The sequence below is a fragment of the Rutidosis leptorrhynchoides genome, chromosome 6 (assembly GCF_046630445.1).
Source record: "Rutidosis leptorrhynchoides isolate AG116_Rl617_1_P2 chromosome 6, CSIRO_AGI_Rlap_v1, whole genome shotgun sequence".
NCBI lineage: Eukaryota > Viridiplantae > Streptophyta > Magnoliopsida > Asterales > Asteraceae > Rutidosis > Rutidosis leptorrhynchoides.
In genome coordinates this window covers 326359110-326384227 of record NC_092338.1, presented here as the reverse complement: position 1 = coordinate 326384227, position 25118 = coordinate 326359110, and the positions used below count along the sequence as shown (strand labels likewise).

The following is a 25118-nucleotide window of genomic DNA, read 5'->3' as shown; positions in this document are numbered from 1 at the left end:
GTCACGCAATTACTCAACCTGACATAAATGCGCCAGATTATGAAATCAAAGGACAAATTCTACACATGGTAACTAATCAATGCCAATTTAGTGGTGCGCCGAAGGAAGATCCAAATGAACATCTTCGTACCTTTAATAGGATCTGCACTCTATTTAAAATAAGAGAAGTGGAGGATGAACAGATATATCTCATGTTATTTCCCTGAACTTTAAAGGGAGAAGCCAAAGATTGGTTATAATCGTTACCTGAAGGGGCGATTGATACATGGGACGTTTTAGTTGAAAAATTTCTTAAACAATTCTTTCCAGCATCTAAAGCCGTGAAACTTCAAGGAGAAATTGTTACGTTCACACAAAAGCCAAATGAAACTCTATATGAGGCATGGACAAGATTTAGAAAGTTATTAAGAGGATGTCCGCAACATGGTTTAGACACCTGTCAAATAGTACAAATATTCTACCAAGGATGCGACATCACAACAAGAAAAGACATCGATATAGCAGCTGGTGGTTCCATTATGAAGAAAACAGCAACTGATGCTTACAAAATTATTGATAACACTGCTTCCCACTCACATGAGTGGCACCAAGAAAAAGATATCGTTAGATCATCTAAAGCAGCTAGAGCCGACTCTAGCCATGACTTAGATTCCATTTCCGCAAAGATAGATGCTGTCGAGAGACGAATGGAAAAGATGACTAAAGATATCCACTCAATACGAATTAGTTGTGAGCAGTGTGGAGGACCACATTTGACAAAAGATTGTCTCAGTATTGAACTAACAATGGAACAAAGAGAGAATGTTTCATACATAAACCAAAGGCCTGGAAATAATTATCAGAATAATTATCAACCGCCAAGACCTATCTACAATCAAAATCAGAATTATAACTAAAATATTCTATACAACAACCAACAAGGTCCTAGCAATCAACAAGTATCCAACAATACTTACAATCAGCAAAGACCTAATTTTCAAAACAAACCACCACAAACCGATGATAAAAAGCCAAATTTAGAAGATATGATGTCGAAGCTAGTTGATTCTCAAACACAATTTTTCACATCTCAGAAACAAACTAATGAACAAAATGCTCAAGCATTTAGAAATCAACAAGCTTCTATTCAAAATTTGGAACAAGAAGTAAGTAACCTAGCAAGGTTGATAGGTGAAAGAAAACCGGGAATCCTACCTAGTGATACAAATGCTAACCCCCGGAATGAAACAGCTAAAGCCATTACCACAAGAAGTGATATTACACTTAAACCACCCGAAATACCTATAATTTCTGATGAAGCTATTCCTACTCCACAAGAACCACAATCTGATCAAGATAAGGAAAAAGTACTGGTAGTTGAAAAGGTTAATGAAGATAACACAGTTAAGGTTAAACCTTATGTTAAACCATACCAACTACCACTTCCTTACCCGAGTAAAATGAGAAAAGAAATACTTGAAGCCGAGCAATCTAAATTCTTGGATATGTTTAAACAAATAAATGTAAATCTTCCTTTCATTGATGTGATTTCAGGAATGCCTAGATATGCTAAATTTCTGAAAGATCTAATCACAAATAGAAAGAAAATGGAAGAACTCTCGGCTGTTACTATGAATGCTAATTGTTCTGCAGTGCTGTTGAATAAGATACCAGAAAAATTATCAGATCCAGAAAGTTTCACAATTCCATGTTTTCTGGGTAGTCTTAGTTCAATAGAAGCATTAGCAGACTTAGGTGCTAGTATAAATCTAATGCCGTATTCACTATACACTAAACTAGACCTTGGAGAATTGAAACCAACAAGAATAAGCATATAACTAGCCGATAGATCAATAAAATATCCTAGAGGGATAATGGAAAACATGCTAGTTAAAGTTGGTATTTTAGTATTTCCAGTAGATTTTGTTGTTCTGGACATGGAAGAAGATTCTCAAGTTCCTCTCATATTAGGAAGACCATTCTTAAACACGGCTAAAGCAATGATAGACGTGTTCGGTAAGAAACTGACCCTAAGTATAGAGGACGAGAGTGTTACCTTTTCAGTTGATAGAGCAATGCAACAACCGCAATCTGCGGATGATACATATTATTATATTCAAACTATAGATTCACATGCAGAATTATTAGAAGAATTTCCAGAATTACAAGGAACAGGAGAATGTTCTTTAGGAGAAGGAACTGAACCAATTGATAAAACTGAAATGTTAGCTACACTTATGGCTAATGGATATGAACCAACAACAGAAGAAATTCAAATGCTAAAAGAAGAAGACAGATATCGATATAAATCATCGATAGAAGAACCACCGACATTAGAGTTAAAGCACTTCCAAACCATTTGGAATACGCTTATTTACATGGTGAGTCTGAATTACCTGTAATAATTTCGTCTTCTCTTATTGAAAATGAAAAATCACAACTCATTTCTGTGCTAAAAGCTCATAAACCAGCTATTACATGGAAAATTCATGATATTAAAGGAATAAGTCCTTCGTATTGTACACATAAAATTCTTATGGAAGAAGGTCATAAAACATATGTGCAACGCCAACAAAGACTAAATCCTAATATGCAAGATGTTGTTAAGAAAGAAATAATTAAACTGCTTGATGCAGGTTTAATTTATCCAATCTCTGATAGTCCATGGGTAAGCCCAGTTCAATGCGTACCTAAGAAGGGTGGCATGACTGTCATCACGAATGAGAAAAATGTGCTTATTCCTACTATGACTGTAACAGGATGGCGTGTTTGTATTGATTATAGAAAATTAAATGACGCCGCCAGAAAAGATCACTTTCCCTTACCTTTCATTGATCAAATGTTGGAAAGATTAGTCGGAAATAGTTACTATTGTTTTCTTGATGGTTTTTCCAGATATTTTCAAATTCCAATAGCACCCGAGGACCAAGAGAAAACCACGTTCACGTGCCCTTATGGTACTTTTGCTTATAAACGCATGCCATTTGGACTTTGCAACGCCCCTGCAACCTTTCAAAGGTGCAAGATGGCGATCTTTCACGACATGATAGAAGAATGCATGGAAGTATTCATGGATGACTTTTCAGTCTTCGGTGATACATTTGAAACATGTCTAGTTAATCTTGAACGAATGCTTATTAGATGCGAACAATCAAATCTAGTACTTAATTGGGAGAAATGCCATTTCATGGTTAAAGAAGGCATCGTTCTTGGACATAAAATTTGAAAGGAAGGAATTGAAGTAGATAGAGCTAAAGTAGATGTAATTGCTAAACATCCACATCCCACCAATGTTAGAGGAGTTAGGAGTTTTCTAGGGCATGCCGGTTTTTACCGACGTTTCATAAAATATTTTTCTAAAATTGCCACTCCTATGAATAAACTCCTAGAAAAGGATGCTCCATTTATCTTTTTAGATGAATGTATCAAATCTTTTAATATTCTTAAAGAAAAACTCACTAATGCGCCGATCATGATAACTCCAAATTGGAATCTACCGTTTGAACTTATGTGCGATGCAAGTGATTTTGCAATGGGAGCCGTTTTAGGACAAAGGATTGAAAAATGATTTAAACCTATATATTATGCTAGTAAGACATTACAAGGAGCACAAAAAAATTATACAACTACTGAAAAAGAACTCCTTGCTATTGTCTTTGCGTTTGACAAATTTCGTTCATATCTCGTTCTAACAAAAACGGTGGTCTATACCGACCATTCTGCTCTTAGATACCTATTTTCGAAACAAGATGCTAAACCAAGATTAATCCGTTGGATCTTACTCTTACAAGAGTTCGATATTGAAATTCGAGACAAAAAGGGAGCAGAAAATCTCGCCGCTGATCATCTTTCTCGTCTTGAAAATCCTGAATTAGAAGTTCTAAATGAATCGGCCATACAAGACAACTTTCCTGATGAATATCTATTGAAGATAGATTATAATGAAATTTCATGGTTTGCAGACTATGCAAACTACTTAGTATGTGGATTCCTTGAAAAAGGATTATCATACCAAAAACGAAAGAAATTCTTTAGTGATATAAAACACTATTTCTGGGAAGATCCACATTTGTTTAAAAGTTGTCCCGATGGAATAATACGCCGATGTGTATTTGGAGATGAAGCTAGTCAAATCTTAAACCATTGTCACACAGAACCAACACGAGGACATTATGGGCCTCAACTTACAGCAAGAAAAGTTTATGATGCTGGATTCTATTGGCCTACAATTTTCAAAGACGCACACCTTCTTTGCAAATCATGTGATGCTTGTCAAAGGGCCGGAAAAATAAGTCAACATGATGAAATGCCACAAAATGTCATTCAAGTATGTGAAGTATTTGACATTTGGGGTATTGACTTTATGGGTCCATTTCCAAAATCTCATAAAAATCTCTACATTCTCGTTGCCATTGATTATGTATCTAAATGGGCGGAAGCACAAGCTCTCCCAACTAACGATGCACGAGTTGTAGTCAACTTTTTAAAACGTCTTTTTGCAAGGTTTGGAACACCGAAAGCTTTAATAAATGATCGGGGAACTCATTTTTGTAATAATCAACTTGAGAAAGTTCTTAAAAGATATAGAGTAACTCATAAAATCTCCACTGCTTATCATCCACAAACAAGTGGACAAGTTGAAAATACCAACCGAGCTTTAAAACGTATTCTAGAGAAAACCATAGGATCAAATCCGAAGGAATGGTCCATGAAATTGGAGGATGCACTCTGGGCTTTTAGAACAGCCTACAAATCTCCAATTGGAACCACACCTTTTAGACTCGTTTACGGAAAAGCATGTCATCTTCCAGTAGAAATTGAACATAAAGCATTTTGGGCTTTGAAGACATGTAATCTTGATTTACATGAAGCTGGACGTCTACGGTTAAGTCAACTAAACGAATTAGAAGAATTAAGACATAAAGCATACGAAAATTCGTTAATCTATAAAGAAAGAACGAAGAAATGGCATGATAAAAGAATCAGAAGTTCAAAAGAATTTAAAGAAGGAGACAGAGTTCTTCTTTTCAATTCATGATTCAAGCTATTTCCTGGAAAATTGAAATCAAGATGGTCTGGACCATTCATAGTCAAAAGATTTTTCCCATACGGAACAGTAGAATTAATAAATTCAAATGGGATTGAATTTAAGGTTAATGGTCACAGAGTTAAACATTACATAGATAGTCCAATGGAAGTTGACAACGAAGTTAATCACAATTTCGACACCACAGCTAACTAAGTGTGGGGAGAATCAAGTCTTTAAAGGATAATATGTATTTCTGTTAGAGTTAGATGTTCTGTTTTCGTGTAGTTCTGGAAAATGGAATCCGAATGGTCTTTCCCTAGCAGACCCTAAAGAACTAGTCTTCTCCCCCAATTCCGAATTTTTATTTTTTTTAGTTTTTACGAGATGAAGACTTCCTGTGAACTAAACCATTGTCTAATGCTACACGCTTTGATCACTAAACGTAATAATGACACCCTTCCAAGTGAAATAGTATCATTAATCAGAGGTAAATTGGACGGAGTAAGAAAAGAATCCAGGAACGAAAATAATAAGTTACAATTTGGTAAAGAAAAATCAAAATCTGCAGCGAAAAGAAGAGCACGACACCTTGAAAGATGTCACAAATGCGGAAAATGGTCACATGAAGGTAAATGTTCAAATAATCAAACCTATTCAAATACCGAATTTGTTACGCTATGCAGAGATGGACCATTCATATGTTTAGAAGAAAAAACGTTGAATGCTCGAGGTTACGCCTATGTAGCTATGGAAAACCAATTAGTCCGACTATCTTATGAGTGGGCTAGAGCATATCACTAAGAAATATATCTCACAGGTAAGTATGTACAGTTTTCATTTTTATTTTTATTTTTAACCTTTTGATAATAAACGCTAAATTGTTTGCTATAAAGTATTAAATTGGTATTCAATAAAATTAGGTCTTGCGACCGAAATTATTGATATCATACAAAAATTTATTACATAACTGCGAAATTTACCGTTTATTCTTAAGGTATAAATATATTTAATCAATCAACCCAAAATATTTCAAAAATTCGTCATGAGTTAAACTAGGTTATGAAACCGAAATTACTTTACCGAAAAGAGGGGCGTATATTTTTGATAATATTTGATTGATTAAAGTGGGATAAAAGACCAAAAAGATTTTTAATTTTATTTTTACCATGATTTTAAAATTAATATTTAAAAATTAAATTAATATTGTAAACTTCTTTTTTTTAAAAAAAAATTATTAATATATTTAAAATTGTAAATATTTGAAAAATTAATATTTTTAATATAAGTTTGTATGTATAAAAACAAAAATATAAATTTAAGTTTGGTGTGAATTTAAAAACAAAAATTTACTTTATTTCGCTAAGTTAAAAATATGATTTTTAAAATTCGTCGTGAGTTGAAGACTAGGTCGTTGAACCGAAATTGCTTTACCCGAGGGAGGGACGAGAACTTTTATTATCATTATTTTTAATCTTATTGAATTAAAGTATGCCAAAAACATTTAAAAAACCCAAAAAAATCTTTACTTTTAAAACCGCGCTTTGAATTAACAAATTTTAAAATTTTGTCGAGGGATGGACTAGGACAACGATCCGAAACACCCTCATCCTAAAAAGAAACAAATTTTTAAAATTTTATTAATTATATGTTTTATAAGTTATAAGGTTTTATATAAAAAAAAAGGGCCAAAGTACTGTACCCGGACCCCCATGCGATCGCATGGGTTTTGAACTCCAACTCCATGCGATCGCATGGAGCTGGAAAACAGGCCAGATAGAAAAAGCTCAGCGAGCTGTTCTTCACCATAATACACACACACATACACAAAAAACACTCAAAATCCTCTCAAATTTCATCATTTTTCCACCGTAATTCGTCAAATTTCTCGCTCTAATCATGAAATTGTTCAGAAGTTTATCAAAAAAGGTAAAAATTACACCCCTAAACTCATAAATTTTCTAGTTTTTGTGATAATTACCAATATTTTACCTAATGTAATTTTGTTAATTTCTAATGTAATTAGTGTTAAATTGTTAGTATTTTATGCATGTATAACCTAGATTGATGCTATTTAACATGATTTGAAGCCAAAAACTTCAAAATTTTTAGAAATCTAGGGTTTGTGTTCTTGAGAAATTTGGGGCTTTTTGATATAAACAGGTTATGGTCGATTTTTGTCATGAATTATTGCTAAATTGAGTAGTGTAATATGTTTAGGTAGCTAAATGATCCAAACTTTAATCCTAAACATGATTTTTGAAGATTAAAGTGCACTTTTTAGTTGCAAAATTCATGAACTTGATTAATTTGATATAATTGCCAATTGAGACTTGTTTAATTGTTAGTAATGACTATTTTGACATGCTATTTGAGTTAAATGCTTATGAACTTTGTCTACATTTTCATATGTGCTTATTTGAAAAAGTGTAGAATTGTAAAAATTGTGAAAATGCGTATAAGTTTAAGTTTGATTTAACATGTTATTGTGGTTAATTTAAGTTGTTATTTTGCTAACACTAATGCGTATTTGGATGCACAAATTTTGTGTTTAATGTGTTTTGCAGAGAGCCGATACTGGAGGTTCATTATCATCATCATCAAGACGACTTGCTCCAGCTCCAGCTCCAGAACCAGAACCAGAAATGCAATATGAACCAGAACAAGTACCACAACAGGAACCACAACATCAGCCTGATCAACATGTACCTTATTATGATCCGCTACAGTTTGTTACTGAATTCATAGTATTTTCGATGCATCCACCTGTAGAATACCCAACGATTCCTGAACATACGTTGCATCCTAAACTGAGATTCGATAGACGATGGAGAGATTACCCGGCATATCAAAGTAATAAATTCAAATTAATAACGAAAGACGATGTAGAGGTGCCTAGGGTAATTGATTGGGATCCTTTGGAAAGGGTACAACTTACTGACCGTGTTAGGGAGCATTTGATCCAAAGGTATGGCAGTTCTTCTTTTATTGATTGGGAATGCTTATTCACCATTCGTAGACCTGTATATAAGGAATGGTGTGTTGAGCTGATGAGTACTATAGCGTTAAATGTAGATGTAGATAGATTAAATGATAGAAGTTTTCTTAGATTTATACTTGGCGGTAGGATGTACAGGATGTCCATGCTGGACATGGCCAGGGCACTACAGATTTACACTCCTAGTAAATTACTACTACCCGATTGTATGAGTTTGATTTATCGTGGTGAAAGGGTAGATAGGAATTTTGACGCGAACGCCGTCTGGAGGCGTATGTCACATTATAATGTTTTTGGGCGGGGAGGAACACATACCTACTTACATATTAACAAAGCCGAGCTTCGTATAATTCATAGATTTTTGGCTAACTCGATTACACAGAGAGGTCACAACAAGGAAAAATTGACCTTACATGATTTATTTTACCTAAAGTGTATTCGAGACCCAATAGGCTTTGTTAATATCCCTTACTGTGTTGGTTTTTATTTATCTAAGATGGTTGAAGGAATACAGGAATGGGGGATTATAGGAGGAGGTATTTTTGTTACTCTCATTGGAGAGTATTTAGGTGTAGATAAGAACCAAGGGGGTCCACTTATGGAATGTAGGGAACATGTTGAGCTTTTAGGATTGAAGGTTTATGCGGGTGCTAAGGTATTGAAGAGTAGACACAACCGGGCAATACCCTATGTAGGTAGTCAACCTCAGGTAGAGAGAGGCTCAGATGAGGAGATGGAGGAAGCGGATGACATCAGGGATGTCATTCGGGAGGCTATGACTGATGTCTACCAGCGTGTAGATGAGGTAGACATGACAAACGCGGAGAGATTTCATCGGATGGAGCAGTGGCAAGCCCGGAATGATTACGAGCATTCCAAGCAACGACAGCATGATAGATGGGACTATCATCAGCGTCAGATTATGAGCCGGCTGTCACCTCAGGAGCCCTACATCCCGACCCGACCAGCTTACTATCCTCCACACCAGCCCGAGATGAGACCGCCTTATACTCTCTACGACCCTAACCAGGCATACCAGTACACCTATCACCAACCATGGAACCCGGACGATGACATGAACAAGAACCTCTATCCATGATTGATATAGTTCCTGTTGGTAATTTATATGATTTTTAATTTTTATTATTTCTGTTTATTTATGTTTAAACACATTATATTATGATACTTTTATTGTAATGTTTAATATTTTTATTATGTTGTACTAATGTTTCATTTTTTGATTTGAAAGTGGAATTTTAAGTCCCATTTCAAATTGCCATGCATGTTTATATTTGTATGTATGTATATTTTCAATTGTACAAAACAGGGTAAAACAGCGCATTTTCAAAGACTGGCATTAAGTTCAGCAAAAGCTAGTACTTTTGAAGACAAAACGAAAAACAAATGTGATGTAACAACAAGACGGAATGAACAAATGATATACACCATTTATCATTCAGCAAACAAATGCCAATATGTTTGGAAACTTTGGTAAAATTTAATCATTTTTCTACGCTAATCACCCTCAATAATTTAAATTGTTACTGATTTCTTGCAAATGAGGGCATTGCAAGATCTTAAGTGTGGGAAGGAGTTAAATTCTTTCGGATTTTTAAATTTTTTTTTATACACTTAGTTACCATTAAAAATACTAGTAAAGCAGTAGTTGTATTAGAATCTAGTGCTCTCTGATAATAAAGAACAGCCCTAGTCTTATATACTGACTACCCAATTCTAGTAAAAATTTTCAAAATTTTCAATTAAAAGAACTCAAAATCATGTTTATACATATTTATGAACAATAAAACTAGGTGTTAACACCGAAATTATTGTTACCTCAGAAAGGACATAAATTGAGAAACAAACCAAAATGTTAGAATTCATTTAAAATGGAATAGAGGACAATAAAAAGGAAAATAAAAGCCAAGTGTAGGAAAATTTACCAAGTTATTTAAAACATATATCACATATTTTTGTACAAATAACTGAAGATACTTTTGCTTTGGACTAATCTAAACAGTTTTACCCAATTTACTGTAATATATTTGAAAGAAAAGATGGATCTACACGATGAATCAATTCCATCATTAAAAGGAAGTAAAGTCTTCCAAAAAAGAAACACGCTTCTTGATTTAGGTCATGAAGTTGTCGTCCAGACCAGCTGTAGGTTGACGAAAAATCTAGAAAAGTCATCTCTAAAATTAGCAGGAAATCCACGAACCTCAGCATCAAACAGGGGCACCAAGTGGTCAGACTTATCCTAACCATGAGAGGATCTGTCTTGTAAAATGGGGAGAACGCCGTGCAAATTAGTTGGATAAGACTAATGAACCAGATCCCCAGAAAGGATAATCTCCTTAAAGATCAAAAATCAGCTTTTAAGCCTGATATTACTCAATCCTAGAGATTGACCTTAAAGATTGAGAATTACAAACTCATGGAATTCGATGATATCTAAACTCGAGCTTGAACGAGAAAATAGTTTGATCAAAATTACAAACCGATTTGTTTTCTGAAAACCCATTTTTAATGCGTTCATTACCATTGAACGTAAAATCCTAGGAATTCACCTGGAATTCATTAGGTCACCTGAAGCAAATCGGGTGTCAACCGTAAGAACGGTGGTTGCATAGCATGGTCATAGACAGGACCTTGTGCCAGACCGGAAAATTATAAGGGTGAGCTTTACTATTGCTCCTACCAAGGATAGTAATTGCATTCGACACGTTATAGACCATAATTAAAAGCATGTCAGGGGACATTGCCTTAACAGTTGCTTGTTCAACGCTTTCCTTTACAACCGGACGGTAGTTTATCGAAAGGTAATATACGGAACAAGTATACTGGACGTGTTGCTTTTCTAATACAAGGTTAGCAAGTGGGTCACACAAAACCGTAAGTTTTGAGCTAAAATTTTCAAATCTGAAACCCACCAAACCCACAAAAATAATTTGCAAACACCGGTGAAGGGTTATTCTGGAAAACTTATCTAGGGTATAAGCTAGATTTAATTTTCAAAAGATCAAATGTTTTCATAAAGATCCAATTTTCTTAATGGATCTAAATTTTCATAGTCATGTGGGACTGTAAACGACAATGTTACTACCATTGTTTAGTTGCAACCATTCTATTTACAAGTGATATTCGTTTAAATAATAAGAGGTGAAGACAAAAGACAGATTCGACGAATTGAAGACGCAAATGACCAAAAAGCTCAAAAGTACAAAGTACAATCAAAGTGGTTCCAATTATTGATGAGAAACGTCTCAAAATTACAAAAGTACAAGACGCAAAACACAAAGTACAAGATATTAAATTGTACGCAAGGACGTTCGAAAAACCGGAACCGGGACCAAAGTCAACTCTCAACGTTCGACGCAACGAACTAAAAATTACAAGTTAACTATGCACATAAATAAAATATAATATTTAAATAATTCTTATAATTATTTATATATTATATTATTATTTATAAACGTCGGCAAGCAAGAAAACAAAGGCATGTGAACTTCACCAGCTGGCCATGCGATCGCATGGCCTGGAAGAGTTAATTCCATGCGATCGCATGGCTGAAAAATCTAGCCGAGGTCCTATAAATTCAACGTGTTTTGGCCAAAATAAACACATCTTTTTCTTCTTCCTTCATACGTAAAGATATATATATATATATATATATATATATATATATATATATATATATATATATATATATATATATATATATATATTATAATTTTAATTTTAATTTTAATTTTAATTCTAATAATAAGGGTATTGATAATGCTAAAAACGAACATATATTTCATAGCATTATTCCTCAAGAAAGACAAGCTTTTAGTTGCAATTGTTCTATTTATAAGTAATATTCGTTTAAATAATAAAAGGTGAAGACAAAAGACAGATTCGACGAATTGAAGACGCAAACGACCAAAAAGCTCAAAAGTACAAAATACAATCAAAGAGGTTCCAATTATTGATAAGAAACGTCTCGAAATTACAAGAGTACAAGATTCAAAACGCAAAGTACAAAATATAAAATTGTACGCAAGGACATTCGAAAATCCAGAACCGGGACCAGAGTCAACTCTCAACGCTCGACGCAACGGACTAAAAATTACAAGTCAACTATGCACATAAATATAATATAATATTTAAATAATTCTTATAATTATTTATATATTATAATAAATAATAAAAACCGTCGGCAAGAAAGACTCCAAAAGGGACTGAGCTGTAATTTCAAACTCCGCGACTCGCGGAGTTTGAAGGCCAAAAAGGCCGCGAGTCGCGAAGCCCCAAAATGAGAACCTGCCTATAAAGCCAACCGAATTCTGAGCATTTTTTCATCATCTTTTTTTCCTTCTTTTCTCAATATATACGTAATATATATATATAATTTATATTTTAATTTTAATTTTAATTTTAAATCCTAATAATAAGGGTATGTTAGCGAATGTTGTAAGGGTGTATGTCGAAATTCTGTCCGTGTAACGCTACGTTATTTTAATCATTGTAAGTTATGTTCAACCTTTTTAATTTAATGTCTCGTAGCTAAGTTATTATTATGCTTATTTAATCCGAAGTAATCATGATGTTGGGCTAATTACTAAAATTGGGTAATTGGGCTTTGTACCATAATTGGGGTTTGGATAAAAGAACGACACTTGTAAAAATTGGACTATGGGCTATTAATGGGTTTTATATTAACTAAACAATACCTTGTTAATTTAATATACAAACTTATAATTCGACGTATTTATATATAACCACATACGCTTTACTGGGTACGGTGGGCGGGATATCTATAAATACCAATAATTATTCATTTTACCGGATACGGAACTGGATTAATAGTTAATAGACTTGTTGAAATAGGGGTGAATTACATTCAAGGGTAATTGGTGTAATTGTTAACAAAGTAGTAAAATCTTGGTTTACACTCAGTCGATAACCTGGTGTATTCATTAAACAAAGTATTAAAACCTTGTTACAATTCGAATCCCCAATTAGTTGGAATATTTGACTTCGGGAATAAGAATAATTTGACGAAGGCTTTCGCTCTTCATATTTATGACTGATGGACTATTATGGACAAATCCGTATGGACATATTAAATAATCCAGGACAAAGGACAATTAAGCCATGGGCATAAAACTAAAATCAACACGTCAAACATCATGATTACGGAAGTTTAAATAAGCATAATTCTTTTATTTCATATTTAATTTCCTTTATTTTATATTTAATTGCACTTCTAATTATCGCATTTTTATTTATTGTTATTGTATTTAATTGCACTTTTAATTATCGTACTTTTTAATTATCGCAAGTTTATTTTATCGCATTTTTATTATTCGCAATTTCATTATCGTTATTTACTTTATGCTTTAATTTAAGTCTTGTATTTATTTTTAATATTTTACATTTGGTTTTAACTGCGACTAAAGTTTTAAAATCGACAAACCGGTCATTAAACGGTAAAAACCCCCCTTTATAATAATAATATTACTTATATATATATTTGTATTTTTATAAAAGTAAACTAATATAGCATTAAGCTTTGTTTAAAAAGATTCCCTGTGGAACGAACCGGACTTACTAAAAACTACACTACTGTACGATTAGGTACACTGCCTATAAGTGTTGTAGCAAGGTTTAAGTATATCCATTCTCTAAATAAATAAATATCTTGTGTAAAATTGTATCGTATTTAATAGTATTTCCTGTAAAAATATAAGCTATTTTATATACTACCTCGTGAAACATCAAGTTATTTTTGGCGCCGCTGCCGGGGAAACTCTTAAACGCCGGAAGCGCAACGCTAATAGAAAAAAAAAAGATTTTTAGTTTACTTTTATTAAATTTCGTTTTTATAAAAATACGTTTTAAATATTCGAAAATATAAAAAGAAAAACAAAAATTTATATATTTTTAAGAGTTTGTTAAAAGTTTTATAACTTTCTTTATTTTTATTTTAGTTTATAAAAATATAAGTTTTATTTAAATATCTTTTACATATATAAAAACAGAAAATTAAAAAAAAAACGTCAAATTTAAACTGTTCCAGAGTTGAAAACTGGAACCCCGCGACTCGCGGGGTTTGCAGCTTCGATTACCGCGACTCGCGGAGCCGTCTGACACGGGCACACAGCAACCCTAATTTGGCATTTATTACGGAATTTTAATTATTATTATTAATTAATTATTATTTAGGGTTAATTAATTTATTATTTAGTTTAAAGATTTAATTAATTTGTAATAATTATTTTTAATTAGTTTAATTAAAATATAAAATTAATAGTTTTAATAAATAAATAATATAAAAATAATATTTTTATAAAAATTGTACTTTTTACAACTTTTTATATATTTTTATATTTTGTTCCTTTTTAATTGTTTTAGCGTAATATTTGTATTTTTAGCCCATATTTAGTTTGAAAACTTAGTTTTTGCCATAGTTATTTTTACTTCTAGATTTTTAGGCTTTGCCGTAGAATTCCTTAAGTGCTTTTTCTTTAGACTAAGATTTAGGTGCTTTAGAATTTTGCGACGTTTTTTTTTAAGTTTTAATTTCTTTTTAAGTTATTTCCATTTGGGATTTAGTTTTTATTGTAAGCTTTAATATTTTTAGACGACTTTTACCTATGTATCAATTATCATTCCAATTAGTAATCTCAATTTGCGATTATAATTTTAAGTTAGTTGTAGTAATAAGGTTAGGTTAGTCAAGTGTTTTTAAGTTTTATAAGTTTCTTTTATTTTTCCATCACCTTTTATTTTTCAACCATTTTTCTTTTTCGACCTTTTTCGACGAACTCTTTTTCTTTCTTATTTCTCGCTATTCTATGGTTTTAGGACATAGATTTTTATTCTACTTCTTATCTAATTTTCTTAAAATTACGAAAATTTATTTTAAGTGGTTAAATTGATAGACATCAAAATTTTCTGGTTCGTAGTAATAGTTGGATTTGTACGTAGACCGGGTTATTGGAGCCAAACAGTCCTCAATTATATTGAGACCAAACGAATCCTGCCCCTCTGCTGCATCTTTTGGCTATTCGAAACGTGGGCAAAATCAGAAAAGTCTATTGATTGGATAACTTATTATAATTTTTCTTTCCTTTTAAAAACTAATAGGATATTCAGTGAATGCACCGAGAAAGACGTTCACCACCTTTTGTACGTTCACCACCTGTAACTAGATCAAGACATTTAGCGAATATTACTGCCGTTGATTTTTCTTTAGAATCGTCATCCAGTCGACCAAGTACTTCAGTTCAAATTTCCGATAATTCATTTTTTGAACCCGACCTCACAATTGAGAATCCGGAGAATATTCAGGAACGATTCGTAGATCCTGAACCATTAAATTTTCCTCCGGAACCACCAATCATTCAAACAGAGATTGTTGAGGAACGAACCATTAAATCAGAATCCTCTAGTGATTCAGATTCAACAAATTCAATTATGGAGAATCTGGAACCTTTAAGTATGGAAGACCGAATGAGAGCTAAACGCACTGGCCAAGGTCACGCAATTACTCATCCAGACATTAATGCGCCAGATTATGAAATCAAAGGACAAATTCTACACATGGTGACTAATCAATGCCAATTTAGTGGTGCGCCGAAGGAAGATCCAAATGAACATTTACGTACCTTTAATAGGATCTGCACACTATTTAAAATCCGAGAAGTGGAGGATGAACAGATATATCTCATGTCATTTCCCTGGACTTTAAAGGGAGAAGCCAAAGATTGGTTGGAATCGTTACCTGAAGGGGCGATCGATACATGGGATGTTTTAGTTGACAAATTTCTTAAACAATTCTTTCCTGCATCTAAAGCCGTAAGACTTCAAGCAGAAATTGTTACGTTCACACAGAAGCCGAATGAAACTCTATATGAGGCGTGGACAAGATATGAAAAGTTGTTAAGAGGATGTCCGCAACATGGTTTAGATACCTGTCAAATAGTACAAATATTCTACCAAGGATGCGACATCAGTACAAGAAAAGACATAGATATAGCAGCTGGTGGTTCTATTATGAAGAAAACCGAAACTGATGCTTACAAAATTATTGATAACACTGCTTCCCACTCACATGAGTGGCACCAAGAAAAAGATATCGTTAGATCATCTAAAGCAGCTAGAGCCGATTCTAGCCATGACTTAGATTCCATTTTCGCAAAGATAGATGCTGTGGAGAGACGAATGGAAAAGATGACTAAAGATATTCACTCAATACGAATTAGTTGTGAGCATTGTGGAGGACCACATTTGACAAAAGATTGTCTCAGTATTGAATTAACAATGGAACAAAGAGAGAATATTTCATACATAAACCAAAGGCCTGGAAATAATTATCAGAATAATTATCAACCGCCAAGAACTATTTACAATCAAAACCAGAATTATAACCGAAATATTCCATACAACAACCAACAAGGTCCTAGCAATCAACAAGTATCCAATAATACTTATAATCAGCAAAGACCTAATTTTCAAAACAAACCACCACAACAAACCGATGATAAAAAGCCGAATTTAGAAGATATGATGACGAAGCTAGTTGAAACTCAAATGCAGTTTTTCACATCTCAGAAACAAACCAATGAACAAAATGCTCAAGCATTTAGAAATCAACAAGCTTCTATTCAAAATCTGGAACAAGAAGTAAGTAACCTAGCAAGGTTAATAGGTGAAAAAAAACCGGGAAGTCTTCCTAGTGATACAAATGCTAACCCCCGGAATGAAACAGCTAAAGCCATTACCACAAGAAGTGGTACAACACTTAAACCACCTGAAATACCTGTAACTTCTGATGAAGCTATTCCTACTCCACAAGAACCACAACCTGATCAAGATAAGGAAAAAAAACCGGTAGTTGAAAAGGTTAACGAAGATAACACAGTTAAGGTTAAACCTTATGTTAAACCATACCAACCACCACTTCCTTACCCGAGTAAAATGAAGAAAGAGAAACTTGAAGCCGAGCAATCCAAATTCTTGGATATGTTTAAACAGATAAATGTAAATCTTCCTTTCATTGATGTAATTTCAGGAATGCCTAGATATGCTAAATTCTTGAAAGATCTAATCTCAAATAGAAAGAAAATGGAAGAACTCTCGGCTGTTACCATGAATGCTAATTGTTCAGCAGTGCTGTTGAATAAGATACCAGAAAAATTATCAGATCCAGGAAGTTTCACAATTCCATGTTTTCTGGGTAGTCTTAGTTCAATAGAAGCATTGGCAGACTTAGGTGCTAGTATAAATCTAATGCCGTATTCACTCTACGCTAAACTAGACCTTGGAGAATTGAAACCAACCAGAATAAGCATACAACTAGCTGATAGATCAATAAAATATCCTAGAGGGATAATGGAGAACATGCTAGTTAAAGTTGGTACTTTAGTATTTCTAGTAGATTTTGTTGTTTTGGACATGGAAGAAGATTCTCAAGTTCCTCTCATATTAGGAAGACCATTCTTAAACACGGCTAAAGCAATGATAGACGTGTTCGGTAAGAAACTGACCCTAAGTATAGAGGATGAGAGTGTTACCTTTTCAGTTGATAGAGCAATGCAACAACCACAATCTGCAGATGATACATGTTATTATATTCAAACTATAGATGCACATGCAGAATTATTAGAAGAATTTCCAGAATTACAAGGAAAAGGAGAATGTTCTTTAGGAGAAGGTAATGAACCAATTGATGAAGCTGAAATGTTAGCTACACTTATAGCTAATGGATATGAACCAACAACAGAAGAAATTTAAATGCTAAAAGAAGAAGACAGATATCGATATAAATCATCGATAGAAGAACCTCCGAAATTAGAGTTAAAGCCACTTCCAAACCATTTGGAATACGCTTATTTACATGGTGAATCTGAATTACCTATAATAATATCGTCTTCTCTTACTGAAAATGAGAAATCATAACTCATTTCTGTGTTGAAAGCTCATAAACCAGCCATTGCATGGAAGATTCATGATATTAAAGGAATAAGTCCTTCGTATTGCACACATAAAATCCTTATGGAAGAAGGTCATAAAACGTATGTGCAACGCCAACGAAGACTAAATCCTAATATGCAAGATGTAGTTAAGAAAGAGATTATTAAACTGCTAGATGCAGGTTTAATTTATCCAATTTCTGATAGTCCATGGGTAAGCCCAGTTCAATGCGTGCCTAAGAAGGGTGGCATGACTGTCATTACAAATGAGAAAAATGAGCTTATTCCTACTAGGACTGTAACAGGATGTCGTGTATATATTGATTATAGAAAATTAAATGACGCCACCAGAAAAGATCACTTTCCCTTACCTTTCATAGATCAAATGTTGGAAAGATTAGCTGGAAGTAGTTACTATTGTTTTCTAGATGGATTTTCCGGATATTTTCAAATTCCAATAGCACCCGAAGATCAAGAGAAAACCACATTCACGTGCCCTTATGGTACTTTTGCTTACAAACGCATGCCATTTGGACTTTGCAACGCCCCTGCAACCTTTCAAAGGTGTATGATGGCGATTTTTCATGACATGATAGAAGAATGCATGGAAGTATTCATGGATGACTTTTCAGTCTTCGGTGATACATTTGAACCATGTCTAGTTAATCTGGAACGAATGCTTATTAGATGCGAACAATCAAATCTAGTACTTAATTGGGAGAAATGCCATTTCATGGTTAAAGAGGGCATCGTTCTTGGACATAAAATTTCAAAAGAAGGAATTGAAGTGGATAGAGCAAAAGTAGATGTAATTGCTAAACTTCCACATTCCACCAATGTTAGAGGAGTTAGGAGTTTTCTAGGGCATGCCGGTTTTTACTGACGTTTCATAAAAGATTTTTCTAAAATTGCCACTCCTATGAATAAACTTCTAGAAAAAGATGCTCCATTCATCTTTTCAGATGAGTGTATCAAATCTTTTAATATTCTTAAAGAAAAACTCACTAATGCGCCGATCATGATAACACCAAATTGGAATCTACCATTTGAATTAATGTGCGATGCAAGTGATTTTGCAATGGGAGCCGTTTTAGGACAAAGGATTGAAAAACGATTTCAACCTATATATTATGCTAGTAAGACGTTACAAGGAGCACAAACGAACTATACAACTACTGAAAAAGAACTCCTTGCTATTGTCTTTGCTTTTGACAAATTTCGATCATATCTCGTTCTAACAAAAACGGTGGTCTATACCGACCATTCTGCTCTTAGATACCTATTTTCAAAACAAGATGCTAAACCAAGATTAATCCGTTGGATATTACTCTTACAAGAGTTTGATATTGAAATCCGAGATAAAAGAGGAGCAGAAAATCTCACCGCTGATCATCTTTCTCGTCTTGAAAATCCCGAATTAGAAGTTCTAAATGAATTGGCCATACAAGACAACTTTCCTGATGAATATCTATTGAAGATAGATTATAAAGAAATTCCATGGTTTGCAGACTATGCAAACTACTTAGTTTGTGGATTCCTTGAAAAAGGATTATCGTACCAAAGACGAAAGAAATTCTTCAGTGATATAAAACACTATTTTTGGGAAGATCCACATCTGTTTAAAAGTTATCCCGATGGAATAATACGTCGATGTGTATTTGGAGATGAAGCTAGTAAAATTTTAAACCATTGTCACACAGGACCAACAGGAGGGCATTATGGGCCTCAACTAACAGCAAGAAAAGTTTATGATGCTGGATTCTATTGGCCTACAATTTACAAAGACGCACACCTTCTTTGCAAATCCTGTGATGCTTGTCAAAGGGCCGAAAAAATAAGTCAACGTGATGAAATGCCACAAAATGTCATCCAAGTATGTGAAGTATTTGACATTTGGGGTATTGACTTTATGGGTCCATTTCTAAAATCTCATAATAATCTATATATACTCGTAGCCATTGATTATGTATCTAAATGGGCGGAAGCACAAGCTCTCCCAACTAACGATGCACGAGTTGTAGTCAACTTTTTAAAACGTCTTTTTGCAAGGTTTGGAACACCGAAAGCTTTAATAAGTGATCGGGGTACTCATTTCTGTAATAATCAACTTGAGAAAGTTCTTAAAAGATATGGAGTAACTCATAAAATCTCCATCGCATATCATCCACAAACAAGTGGACAAGTTGAAAATACCAACCGAGCTTTAAAACGTATTCTAGAGAAAACCGTAGGATCAAATCCGAAGGAATGGTCCATTAAATTGGAGGATGCACTCTGGGCTTTTAGAACAGCCTACAAAACTCCAATTGGAACCACACCTTTTAGACTTGTTTATGGAAAAGCATGTCATCTTCCAGTAGAAATTGAACACAAAGCATTTTGGGCTTTGAAGACATGTAATCTTGATTTACATGAAGCTGGACGTCTACGATTAAGTCAACTAAACGAATTAGAAGAATTAAGACATGAAGCATACGATAATTCGTTAATCTATAAAGAAAGAACGAAGAAATGGCATGATAAAAGAATCAGAAGTTTAAAAGAATTTAAAGAAGGAGACAGAGTTCTTCTTTTCAATTCACGATTCAAGCTATTTCCTGGAAAATTGAAATCAAGATGGTCTGGACCATTCATAGTCAAAAGAGTTTTCCCATACGGAACAGTAGAATTGATAAATTCAAATGGAATTGAATTTAAAGTTAATGGTCACAGAGTTAAACATTACATACATGGTCCGATGGAAGTTGACAATGAAGTTAATCATAATTTCACCACCCAAGAAAACCTTCAAAATGAAAACATAAATATGTTATCAACAACATATGAAAAATCAAAACTGGAATATAGGGAGGATTCAAATTTGAGTGATGAAGAAGAATTCTTATACAAACCTCTCATTCCAAGAAACGATGAAAAATGTGAACAAGAAATTCAAATAGAAATGAAAGAACCAAGGAAAGAACACCCGAAAAAGGTTTACAAACCAACTCGACTTACTAAAGCAGGAGACCCGGGTGAATTTATCATTTCTTGCTTACTTAATGATGGTGCTGTATATAATGGACTCGCAGATTTAGGAGCAAGTGCAAATATTATGCCTCTTTCCTTATACAAAAGATTAGGCATGGGTAAATTAAAACCAACTAAAATAGGTGTTCAATCATTTGACCAAACCATTAAACACCCGGTTGGAATAGCAAATAATTTACTTGTTAACGTGGAAAGTTTGACCTTTGTTGTAAACTTCATAGTGATTAATATGGAGGAAAACCTTGATATTCCTCTAATTCTAGGTCGCCCATTTTTAGCAACCACCGAGGCATTCATTGATGTAAGAGAAGGTAGAATAACACTTAGGGATGGTGATACATTGATCACCTTTGTGAACCGAAAGTTTAGATCTCCACAAACCAAAACTGTTAGACCAATAAAAATGCATAAGTGTGGGGAAGATGAAGAAACACTTAATGATGATCAAATCACAAAGAATGCCGTTGATGATACGAAATTAGATGAACTCATTTTTAACAGTTCAATGAAGATACTTTATAAATGGATTCACGATGCTAAGATTAAAGGAAACTTTAAGTTATATAACCGATTAATATCCAATTTATCGTCAAAAGAAAAGGTAATGTTAGTTGAATTTGTGAAAGTTACGGAGGAAATCAACAAATGGATTAAAGTAAAAGTCAAAGATATACAAGTTATTGATGATTCAATTGAAAATAATGTTAATCACAATTTCGATACCACAGCTAACTAAGTGTGGGGAGAATCAAGTCTTTAAAAGATAATATGTATTTCTGTTAGAGTTAGATTGTCTGTTTTCGTGTAGTTCTCGAAAATGGAACCCGAATGGTCTTTCCCTAGCAGACCCTAAAGAACTAGTCTTCTCCCCCCATTCTGAATTTTTATTTTTTTTAGGTTTTTACAAAATGAAGACTGCCTGTGAACTAAACCATGGTCTAATGCTACACGCTTTGATCACTAAACGTAATAATGACATACTACCGAGTGAAATAGTATCAGTAATCAGAGAAAGAATGGACGGAGTTAGAAAAGAATCCAGATGCGAAGATAATAAGTTACAATTTGGTAAAGGAAAATCAAAATCCGCAGCGAAAAGAAGAGCACGACACCTAGAAAGATGTCACAAATGCGGAAAATGGTCACATGGAGGTAAATGTTCAAATAATCAAACCTATTCAAATACCGAATTTGTTACTTTATGCAGAGACGGACCGTTCATATGTTTAGAAGAAAAGACACTGAATGCTCGAGGTTACGCCTATGTAGCTATGGAAAACCAATTAAACCGACTATCTTATGAATGGGATAGATCATATAACTAAGAAATCTATTTCACATGTATGGTTGTACAGTTTTATTTTATTTTTTTTATTTTTAACCTTTTGATAATAAACGCTAATTTGTTCGCTAAAAAGTATTAAATTGGTATTGAATAAAATTAGGTTTGGCGACCGAAATTATCAATATCATTCAAAAATTTATTACATCACTGCGAAATTTAACGTTTATTCTTAAGGTATAAATATCTTTAATCAATCAACCTAAAATATTTCAAAAATTCGTCATGAGTTAAATTAGGTCTTGGAACTGAAATTACTTTACCGAAAAGAGGGGCGCATATTTTTGATAATATTTGCTTGATTAAAGTGGGATAAAAAGCCAAAAAGATTTTTAATTTTATTTTTACCATGTTTTTAAAATTAATATATAAATCTTAATTTAATATTATAAACTTTGTAAAAACAATATTTTTAAAATTGTAAATATTTGAAAAATTAATATAAGTTTGGTTTGAATTTATAATATGAATTTTTAAATTAAGTTTGGTGTGAATTTTTAATTTTTAAAAAATGAATTTTTAATTTAATGCATTTCAAATTTTAAGTTTGGTGTGAATTTTTAATATTAATTTTGTATTTTTAATTTAAGTTGTGTGAATTTAAAAACAAAAATTTACTTTATCTCATTAAGTTAAAAATATGATTTTTAAAATTCGTCGTAAGTTTAAGACTAGGTCTTTGAACCGAAATTGCTTTACCCGAGGGAGGGACGAGAACTTTTATTATCATTATTTTTAATCTTATTGAATTAAAGTATGCCAAAAACATTAAAAAAACCCAAAAATCTTAGCTTTTAAAACAATCGCTACAAAAAGACAAATTTTAAAATTTTGTCGAGGAACGGACTAGGACATCGATCCGAAACGACTTCGTCCTAAATAACAAGGGAAACAAAATTTTAAAAATTAATTACTTAATTGTTTTATATTATTATAAAAAAAAAAAAAACAAACTCCGCGACTCGCGGAGTTTGAAGGGTCCAAACACCGCGAGTCGCGGGAGATCCAAAATACAGAAAAAATATAAACGCACAAACTGATCAGTCCACACCCCCAAAACAGAAAACACTGCGAAATACTCCGAAAAAACACCCCAAAAATCACAATTTTTAACCGTTAATCACCAAATCTTTTACTAAAATCATGTTGAGAAGGATGCTATCTAGGAATTACTCAAGAAAAACGGTAAATTTCTACACCTAAATACCATTTAATCCGAAATTTGTGTTCTTGAGCAATTTTTTTCCCAATTTGATTTTGATGCTTTTTAGTGTAATTATGCTTAAATTGTTTATGTATTATGCTTGTATAACCTATATTGATGCTATTTAACATGATTAGAAGCCTTAAACTTCGAATTTTGAGTAATCTAGGGTTTGTGTTCTTGAGCAAATTTGGGGCTTTTTGATATAAACAGGTTATGGCCGATTTTTGTCATGAATTGTTGCTAAATTAAGTAGTGTAACATGTCTAGGTAGTTAAATGATCCAAACTTTGAGCCTAAACATGATTTTTAGAATTAAAGTGGACTTTTTCAAGTCTAAAATTCATGAACTTGATTTTTGAGAGATAATGCCATTTGAAACTTGTTTAATTGCTAGTAATGATTATTTTGACATGTTATTTTAGTTGAATGCTTATGAACTTGGCGAACATTTTCGTATATACTTATTTGAAAAAGTCTAGATTTGATAAAAATGTGAAAATGAGCTTAAGTTTGATATAAATTGATCATGTCATTGTAATTATTTTGATTGATGATTTTGCTGACACTAATGCATATTGGGATGCACCAAAATTGTGTTTGATGTGTTTTGCAGACTGAAAGGGGTGAATCTTCATCCCAAGCTCGCAATGCTCCTGCTGAGAATGCGGAACAACAGGAGGTGGATAACTACTACAAGCAGGATATACCTCATCCAGTCATGACATTTTCTGATATGCACTTGGAAGATTTGCATCCGAACCTGAGATTTGACAGACTTTGGATAGATTATCCAAAGTATCAAATGGGGTTGCATACGCTTCATTCTAAAGTTGTTGAGGTACCTAGGGTCATAGAATGGGGACCCTTAGAAGCTGTAGAATTGGCCGGACCAATTAGGGAATTACTTGTACAGAGGTATGGTAATTCTACTTTTAATGACTGGGTACGTTTATTCACCATGCGTAGACCTGTATATAAAAAATGGTGTGAAGAATTGTTGTGTAGTATAGAGTTGAATGATCGGGTAGCTAGTTTAACCGATCGTTCTTTTATTAGATTTTTGTTAGGCGGTTCGATGCGCCACATGTCTTTACTAGACATGGCTCAGGCTTTACGTATATATACGCCTGAGGAGTTAGCATATGCCGATTGTAGAGGGTTGATACTAAATGGTAGAAAGATAGATGAAAATTTTGATACACACGGTGTGTGGAGTCAAATGACAAGCCATCACCGTTTTAAAGGGGGAAATTACTCTTATTTGGATATAGATAGAGCTGAATTAAGAGTAATTCATAGGTTTTTAGCTAATTCGATTACACAAAGGGGTAAGAACAAGGAAAAGGTAAATGAACAGGATTTGTTTTACCATATGTGTATTCGAGACCCACAAAGCGCTGTAAGTATACCGTATTGTGTGGGTTATTATTTATCAGCTATGGTTCGGGGGATGAGACCGCATAGCATAATAGGAGGTGGTATTTTTATTACTTTGATTGCTGAATATCTCGGTGTGGATATAAGTCGGGGGGATTATTAGTCGAAGAACCAGAACCCCACGATACTATAGG

The 25118-nt window shown here is 33.4% G+C and overlaps 1 non-coding gene across 1 annotated transcript; it reads right to left on the bottom strand.

The window, feature by feature from the left end:
* Positions 1-323: 323 nt before the first annotated feature.
* LOC139856301 (small nucleolar RNA R71) lies at positions 324-430 on the bottom strand. Its single transcript, XR_011761791.1, has one exon. It is a non-coding gene; the product is annotated as a small nucleolar RNA R71 (small nucleolar RNA).
* Positions 431-25118: the final 24688 nt, after the last annotated feature.